Below are 9,358 nucleotides of genomic sequence, written 5' to 3'. Positions count from 1 at the left end.
CCATAGATACAGCTAGTCACTATAAATAACAGATATTGACCATGTGTTCCCTACTACACATGGTGCTGATGATTTTATATGTTAGCCATATGCACATAATCCATGTAATATCTGAACTAAATAGGTACTATGACTAGTCCGGTTTCTCACAGGAAACTGAGGCCCAGAGAGATCGAACTGCTTTGCATACTGGACACAGAGCTAGTCCCAGTGAAGTTGTGACCTAAGTTCAGGATAGCTAACTATTGTTCTGGCCTCCATGCATCACTCCTGCCTTGCCACTCTATCAGTCTATCCCTTCTCCCTGCCTCACCTCTGCTTCAGCTCTCCATACTGTCTGCCCCTCCTTGTATCATGTAGAAATAAAAGAAAGTCTCACACCTACTCATCGAAGGAAGAGGCTTGGTTCTGACCACACATCCCACCATCTATGGCTGTGCCCTGGGTCAACACCTTTCATACTCCAATGAAGACCCCTTAGGATCTTTCAGATTTTTGGTTTTTCATCAATATTCAGTTGCTTCTAAGAGATTGCACCGTTTGTTCATTTATTCATCATCCATTCATTCATCCATGCTATAAATACTGTATCAGGTTTGAGGCTAAGCTTGAAACAATAAACCCCTACCCTTCAGGGACAACAGTGGGTGCATGGGGCTTGGCAGGGATGCAGGGCAGGAGGATGAGATTCAGGGGTTGCCCAGTGGAAACCAGAATGGAGAACGGCTTCCACCATTCTGCATGCCCATCATACCGGCATCACCAAGACTCCAGCACACAGCATCTCTGAGCAGGGTCTATAGCCCTTACCTTGGCCTCATATCCAATCCATTTGGGGAGAGAGAGAGAAAGAGAGAGAGAGAGAGAGAGAGAGAGAGAGAGAGAGAGAGAGAGAGAGAGAGAGAGAGAGAGAGAACATAGTATCCTCATTTCACCTTTGGGAAACAGATGCAATTTTCCTTAGGAAGTTGCCAAAAACATGAGAAAAAAAAACCAAGGAGAGACTGAGAGACTCACTCTGTGTTTCACTAACAGATGTAACCTTGCTTTTTAGGGAGCATTTCTTCCAGAATGTTGTCAGCAGTGTGGCCAGGCTCCTGGAGCTGGGGAAGAGCCAGACACATCAGGTCTCTAAGCCTGGCTGGTGATGTATTTACTATATTGACTTAGCAATACCACTTTCCTCTGGATTCTCCTTTCCAAAAATGAAGCCAATGTTGTCTTCCTCCTTCGCTGGGCTATTTGATGGGGGCTTTAAAAATAAATCCATCTGTGCATATTCAATTCCCAGCACCCAACAGACACTCAGTATGTTATTTTGATGAGCCCTGCTTTTAGAGTTGGTTCTGGGTCTGAGGTCTCTTCCACTTGCCAGCTGGGGGCTAAGTGGCATTCTTGAATCTCTGTCCCCAAATCCTAGTGAGAATTATATGAAAACAACCAGGAATCTATGGAGCACTGCCCACATAATGCTTGTTGGTGCTGTTGATTCTGTCATTGATGCCACTATCAATTCAACATGAAAATATTTCCATCTTGACTTTTACATACCTATGCATGTGCACATGTGCTCATACACACATGTACGCATGTGCGTGCGCATACACACACACCATATGTGATTGAAACCATCATATAGAGATCCAAATGGGGTAGGAGGCAGTGTCCTATGGCTCATTCCTTTTGGGAAGGATATCAAATAGGGACCCACAGAAATTTCTTGCTCTGTATATTTTCCAGGAATAAGTATCCTGGTGACATTGTGTTCTGTCCCCATTGTGAGGAGGTTATTAAAATGTAGGGTTTTAAGATTCAGATTCTTTATGTTCTGACCTGGAGTTAGGGGCTACGAAGGGTTGTGGTTTTGAGAGAGAAAAGAGCCCCCCATTGTCAGCCCTTGCCCTATTGCTTTTGCTGCCTGGTATGAAGCAGCCAGTTCACATCTTGGGTTCCCTGGCGTATTGCAAAGTGGTGCCATCTCCTCCTCCTCTTCCTCCTCCTCCACCTCTCCCCCAACCCCCCACCCAGCCATTCTCAGAGACTTGGCTGGCTCCGAAGGTTCCAGACAGTGGAGCTAAACACGTTAGCCGACAGACGAGCACGGCACAAGAGGCGGCAGGAATCAAATAAAAGGCAAACGCGGCAGCCACAGGTCAGTGCTGTATAAATATTTATGCTGGAGGAAAAGTTGGTGGCTGAGTAACGACCTTGTGGCTGGTATTAATAGAGATAATGTGTGTCTCTAGAACGTGCCGCCAGAGAGAGAAAGGAGTGGGCGAGGGGGAGGCAGGGGCGAGAGCGGGATGTTATAAATCTTCGTGCCAAGCCCAGACCCTACTGACCTCTCCTCCCCGCCCCCTAACTCATGCCTGCATCTTCACATCTATTTTTCCTCCCTTTTGGCCAGGCTGTCTCAACTAGGGCACCCGCTCATGTCTGTATCAGCTACCTGGGATGGACTCCTCTCATGGCAGACTGCACCAAGTAAAAGTATATCGCTGGTGCTTCATAAAGACATGAGACAGTGAGTTGGTTGAAGATGTACTTCACACCTCACATTTCTGTTACCCCCAAAATGGGACCCAGTTTTGTCTTTCAAGGGTACCTGGCATCCCTGCTCTGCTGTGAAGTGGCAGCTGAGGGGGCCATCCTCATGCTGCCTGCCCAGGTTCTTTCTCTTTCAAAAACTCCCCAGTAGCTTCCATAGTCTTCAGATGGAACCCCAAGTCTGTGGCCTATTGAGGGGGACAGTCTTAGGGAGACCTTGTTTCTCCTTGAATGCCTCTTCCCTGTCCTCTGTGGCTTCCCTGCCCAGCGAAACAAAACTGCTATTAATTCTCAAAAACCTATATTCCTATTCCTACCCAGGTTTCCTCATGTCATTCTATTTCTTCTCTCTGGCACTCCAATTTTTTTTCTATGGGATGGCTGGGGAAGTGCTGAGCATAGAACACAGGACTTTGTCAAGCCAGTACTCTAGTGACAGACACACCTCAAGCCTTTCTCCTGTCTGTTTTGAGAGAGGTGTTTCTGTTGCAGCCTTAAATTTGTGATCCTCCTGCCTCTGCCTCTGCCTCTGAACACTGAGCTACCAATACATCAGGTGCTATGTTTCTATATAAAGCACTCTGTTAGCATTATTTAGGCTCCTGGAAGAGAGTTTATATCTCTTTCTCCAAGACACTTTCCTTTTGTTTAAGACTTTGTTCTATGTTTATGTGTGTGCATGTGCCCTTGACTGAAGTGCCCATAGAGGCCAGAAGAGGGAGTCAGATCCCCTGGAGCTTGAGTTACAGGAGATTGTGAGCTGTCCATGGTGGATGCTAGGAACCAAACTCAGGTCCTCTATGAGAACAGTGGGAACTATTGAACCATCTTTTCAGTCTGCTTCCCTGTTTTTAAGGCCCCTTTTCTCTTGGTCCCCAAGGAGTCTGTGCCTCCTTCAGTCATCCCATTGAAGAGTGGATGGTGTATGATTTGTCTCTCTTTTTCCTGAAATATCTGGGTATCAGAAAATCAACAGACACTGGCCACTGTATCCTCACACCTAAAGTTAAACTGACTATCTTGGTGGGCCTTAGGGATTATCTGTCAGCTAAGTCACAGAGACAAGACCATGCCCTCTTAATGCTTAAAAAGAGATGGGCTCAGAGTCTCTCCATCTTGGATGTAACAAAAGTACATACCTTAAAAATCTAGAAAAGGAGGGGCTGAGAGCAGGGCTTGGTGTGAGTATGAGACCAATCCCCAGATCCCATGTGAAAACTGAGCACAAGGGCAGGCACCTGTAATTCCAGTGCTGGGGAAGTGGAGACAGGAGGATCCTGGAGCTCTCTGGACAGCCATTTGGGCCAATAGTTGAGCTTCAGGTTCAATGAGAGACCCTGCCTCAAAAATAAGTGAATGATTGAGGAAGGCACACCACATTGACCTATAGCCTCCACACATGTGCATGCATGTACACCCATGTACACAGACACACACACACACACACACACACACACACACACACACACGCCACAGAGACTAAGTTCTATTTTTACCAGGACATGAGAGCTGGGACTTTCTACCCTCTGCTTCCAGAAAGAGCTACTACTTCATGGCAAGTTCCCTGAACCAGGCAGAAGACAGCCCACATGCTCACACTGCTTCAAAAGACAGGGAGTGCAAAACAGAGAACAGCTGAACTTGCTCACAGACTCCAAGACAGCATCCCAGATGTAAGATGCCCATGGGCTGTCTTAGTACCAAACAGCAGGTCCTGGGAGCTGACCATGTCTCCCAGGGTGGGGAACCATGAAAAAGGTCTTCCCTACCTTGCATTCCACCACCATTTCCTGAAGCAAATCCCCACTGGAGACAGCAATACTTCCTCCCCTGAAACCACAATGGAAGACTTCATAGCCCCAATTTCTGTGGTCCTGAGAAAAGAATGGGGATGCAGCTGTCTGCTGACACATCTGTGTGTCTGCCCTTATTACAGCCTGTTTCTTCCCATTCTTAAGCTATCCTTGGAGCAAAATAGGCATTGATTTCTTTTCCAGACATGGTAGCTGAGGCTGGTAAGGACGAGGGTTTGTACTGACCTCAAGTTGTGTGCCACCATGTCCTAGCTCTCTACACTGTCTTAAGGGACGAACCTTTTCCTTATTCTGTCCCCTTTGTCCCATTGACTCTAGAAATAGGTACCAAGCTAATAGACAGCACCTGCTGTCTAGAGCAGTAGCTGAAGGATGGGACCAATTGACCTTGATGTTGGCCAAAAGGGCAGAGCTAGAGGCAGCTGGGTCGGTTCCAGAACCTATTTTGGAAGCTTTAGTTCCTTATCTGGAGAAGACAGTAGAGGCATAGGAACTACCACCACACACCCACATTTACTACAGCCCTGCTCACAACAGCCAAGATGACAAAACAGCTCAGATGTCGGTCTGTGGGTGAGCAGAACATAAGGGGATACTATGCAGCCTTTCAAAGGGAAGGGAATCATTGTACACACAGCTATAGATAAGCCTTGATAGCGATGTGCTAAGAGAAGCCAGGCATGGGAATATCAATGGTGTATGATTCTACTTGCATGGGACACCTAGAATGGTCAATTTCCCAGAAACAGAAAGCAGGATGGTAGCTCACCAAGGGCTTGGGGGAGGGTAGTTCTGGGAGTTGTGATTTCATAGAGACCTACTGCTGCAGTGTGGAGAGATGGGAAGTTCTGGAGATAGACATGGGGGAGGGGGTTCACAGCAATGGACCGGCTCCTGTCCACTGGCTTGCATGCTTCACCTAAGTTACAGTGTGGTCTCTCAAGCTCATGCTGTATCATTTTCCGAAAAGCCGAGAGATAAAAGTGGGGCTGTGGAGAGAGCTCAGTCATAAAATGCTTGCTGCACAAACAGGAGGGCCTGACTTGGAATCTCCAGAATCCATTAAAAAAAAAAGTAGACACATGCTTATGAGCCCAGCAATGAGGAGGTAGAGACAAGATGATCCTGGAGCTCACTGACCAGCCAACCTCATGTTACCAGTAAGTCCTGATTGGTAAGTTTAGTGGGAGACTCTGTCAAAAAAAAAAAAAAAAAAAAAGTCAAAGAAGATAGCTCCTGAGGAATGACACAGCAGGTTGACCTTTGGCCTCTATATTCATGCTTGCACATGCTCACAGTACAAGTGCTCTCCCCCCCCCACGCACACAGAAAAAAAAAAAGGAGGAAAAGGAGGAGGAGGAGGAGGAGGAGGAGGAGGAGGAGGAGGAGGAGGAGGAAGATGAGGAAAGAAAAGCAAAATCAAAGGATTTGAAAATAGAGTCAAAGCCGGGCAGTGGTGGCACATGCCTTTAGGCCCAGCAAAGGCAGGTGGATCTCTATGAGTTCAAGGCCAACCTTGTCTACAAAGCTACACAGAGAAATCCTGTCTCAAAAAAAAAAAAGAAAGAAAGAAAGAAAGAAAGAAAGAAAGAAAGAAAGAAAGAAAAGAAAAGAAGGAAGGAAGGAAATAGAGTCTAGTTGGGATGCAATTATGTTAGTTCAGAGGGAAGGATAGAGGTGGGAAAATCCTGGCTGCTAAACCCTCCCCTCTTACTACTCTGCCATGGGGCCCTTATCCAAGTCCTGTATGAAAAGCCATTTCTAGAAGCACACAGAATATGAGTAATAACAATCCACACACACACACACACACACACACACACCTGAGAGGGCCACAACTGGCTTCATCCCAAGCTTCCTCACTAACACACTCTATTTGTGCCCCCAAAGCCTTCACTCATTTAGGACTAAAAATAAATAAAAATAAAAAAGGAAAGTCTGATGAGAGTAATTTGGTGGTTTCAAATGTGCTTTCCCCAGAAGCAGTCTTGAAAAGTCTGAAAACCGCAGCAAATTTTTTGCAAAGTGAAGTTTAGCCACCACTTGCCTTGAATGTGGATTTATTTTCAATTTTAATAAAACTCAAAGCAACCTAATTTGCACTATTTGTGTGTCTCAGCTCTTGAGACAACACACCTCCAGCCCGACAGAGTCTGCAAAGGGAATTGAGAGGCAGGCTCTTTTTTTCCTCACCAAATTAATTACCTGATGGACACAGCCGATGGGAGTTTCTCACTCTCAGGTCACCACAGTGTGGTGGAACACAGCAGATCACAGTGTGGTTGGTCTGTGAGGAAGTAGAGATTCAGCTCTTTTTTTTTCCATCTAGCCCTCCTGTTCCTGAGATGGGGGTCACTTACATTCAGGGGCATTTCCCTCATGACCACACCCAAAAGTATGTCTGAGTTTCCTAGGTGGGTCAAAATCCAGTCAAGTTGATAGTGAGGACTGGTGGCTTCAATGAGAAATGTCCTCCATAGCCTTAGGTGTCTAAACATTTAGTCCCCAGTTGGTGGCACTGTTTTTGCCTGCACCCTGCTCGCTTCCCCCTCCAGGCAGGCTCACACCTCTCCTATCTTCCTGGCTTCCCACCCTTAGCCATTTTACTCTTCCCCTCCAATACTTACCACGCCTTGCCGGCACTTAGTAGCTGTGAAGGGTCCAATCGTGTGGTTGATCTCTAATGTAAGGTTAATGCCTAATTAGCTCATCTAGCATTCAGTTTTGTGGATAATTCATGATAGGTCATTATCAAAAGCCAGGGCAAGTGCAGGGGCGCGTTCACAGCCATAAATCAGAGTCCTAAAGCATTGGAGAAGCAGGAAAATGCATGCATTATTCAGGTCAAGCAAAGAGCCAGAGCTGTGTGAGACACCTCAATGCTCTTTTGACCCTGAGGTCCATCCGGGGACCACATGCAAAGCCAAGCAACATTTACTGTGAACATATATGGCTTTCCAAGTAGAGACACATCTCCTGGTCAACATATGGCCTCATAGCAGACACAGAGCTGCCAGACTGAAGCATCCCTCAACTAACAAATAGCACACAGCTGCCATCCGGGAATAAGATGCCTTTTATCAGTCGCCTGCCAAAGGACCAAATTAAATGTGCATGTGCCCACTTGAGTGTATGTGTTCTTGGTGGGGAGGGGGTAATTAATATACTCGTGTGCGCATGCACACGTGTACGGAGGTCAGAGGACAGCTTTGGGTGTCATTCCTCCAGCTCTGTCCACCTTGTTTTTACAGACAAGGTCTCTCACTGCTTTAGGCTCACTAACTAGGTTTGGATGACAGGCCAGCAAGCCCCAAAGATCTGTCTGTCCCTAGCTCACTGGCACTGTGATTATAATGTCATAATGTGGGTTTCAGCGATCAAATCTGACTTCTTACGCTTGCAAGGTAAAACTTTACCAATTCTGCTATCTCTCTAGCCTCAAAGAAATCATAGCTTCCTGGGAGCAATGATTCAGATTGTCTGATTTCATCTGGCAATCCTTCCTCCTCTTGCCCAGTGTTCTAGCTATACTAGTCCTGTCCTGTTTCATTTGAGGAAGGGAGGATACCCTCAATTCCTAACCACATTTCACCATGAATCTCCAAGACCCTGGCTGGAGAATGTTTGCCCTTAGCTGGAGGAGAGAAATATATAAATAAATAAAACAAAGGTGGACAAACAACCACTGGTTAACCACAAGCAGCAGAAGCCATCCAACTTCAACAATCTTGCAAGTTGGTCAAACCCAACAGAGGTTTTGCATTGGTTGAAGTATGACATTCGCATGAGCCAGAAATTCTCATGGAACATCCTCTATGTGTTAGGAGTTTGTCTAGGCAGTGGGAAGAAAGGGGTAGAGAAACACAAGACACTGTCTTTTCGGAGTTTGCATGCTTCCCAGGAGAGGGTCGATAGTGAACTGCTTAAATGCGTGGTCTATGATGTGAAGATGATGGGTGGGAACAGCACATGGTGAGGGCTTCTGGGAAGGTGATCAAAGGGCAGTGGACCAGATGCTGATGGAATAGGATCTTGGGAATATAAGGTATGAGCCCTTCACTATTTGGGTGACCAGCAGGATTGTGCATAGACTCTTCGAGAACCCTCAGGAAGAGCAGTATGCATGAGACAGAATGATCAAGAAGGGTGTGGCTGGAAACAAGAACAGAGAGTTCATGGGTTCAGGTCTCTCAGAACCTAGCAAGCCACAGGTAGGTCTCTCTTTCTCTCATTGGTAGTGAGACGGCAGCACCTGAGAGGTCCCAAGCAGAGGACACACCAGGTGTGACTAACATTTCCAAACTTCCTCTCAGGCTGCCTTGATAAGCAGAGGCCACGGGAGTGGAGTCTGGGGAAGCTCGGGTGAGAGGTGATAGTGGCTCAGATCTAGGACCAGGATGGAGACTAGGTGAACTAGACAAATGATCAACCAGTAGCTGCAGAGCAGATAATTTCATTGAAATGGTAAAAGGAATTTTAAAGGAATCGCCTGGGATGCTGCAAGATCACATAACAAAGGGGACGGTCCCTTGTTGTCAAGCAGAGAAGACATCCCAGGAGAGCAGCAGATGAGCTGCTATTGGAAGACTGGGAAAGAGTTGGTTGTAGGAAAGTGAGGAGACAGGCATTTTTAAGCAGGATACTTGCATAGGCCTTGAGGCAGGAAACAGGTGACCAACTACAGACCTGTTTCTGAAATAGGTCATAGCTTAGCCCCTTTACAGAAGGAGGGCTACGCTGGTTCCACACTGCTGCCCATCAATGTCCCCCATCCCCATCTCACTAAAGAGCTTAGGATGCTTTCCATCTTTCCACACACATAGATCATAGATCATCCTGGCTAGATGCCAGCCAGGCTGCAATGATGGGGACTTGTCTTTCCCACAGGTGAGTAAGCCTCTTTGGGAAAGGTCTGAAAACTCCTCCTTTGTCACCGATCCCTGGCTTCAGACAGCTCAGCTGTTGCACAAAGCCAACAAAATGTCAGGGAGAGGACA

The 9,358-nt window shown here is 46.7% G+C and overlaps 1 long non-coding RNA gene across 1 annotated transcript; it reads right to left on the bottom strand.

Annotated features, from left to right (window-relative positions):
- Nucleotides 1-4,800: 4,800 nt before the first annotated feature.
- LOC118238764 lies at nucleotides 4,801-7,137 on the bottom strand. Its single transcript, XR_004769835.1, has 3 exons — nucleotides 6,989-7,137; nucleotides 6,567-6,648; nucleotides 4,801-5,554 (listed from the first exon to the last, which is right to left on the bottom strand). It is a non-coding gene; the product is annotated as an uncharacterized LOC118238764 (long non-coding RNA).
- Between the last annotated feature and the right edge of the window lie 2,221 nt (nucleotides 7,138-9,358).

Source organism: Cricetulus griseus, chromosome 4 (assembly GCF_003668045.3).
Source record: "Cricetulus griseus strain 17A/GY chromosome 4, alternate assembly CriGri-PICRH-1.0, whole genome shotgun sequence".
NCBI classification, from domain to species: Eukaryota; Metazoa; Chordata; class Mammalia; order Rodentia; family Cricetidae; genus Cricetulus; species Cricetulus griseus.
This window is presented reverse-complemented; position numbering and strand designations above follow the sequence as displayed.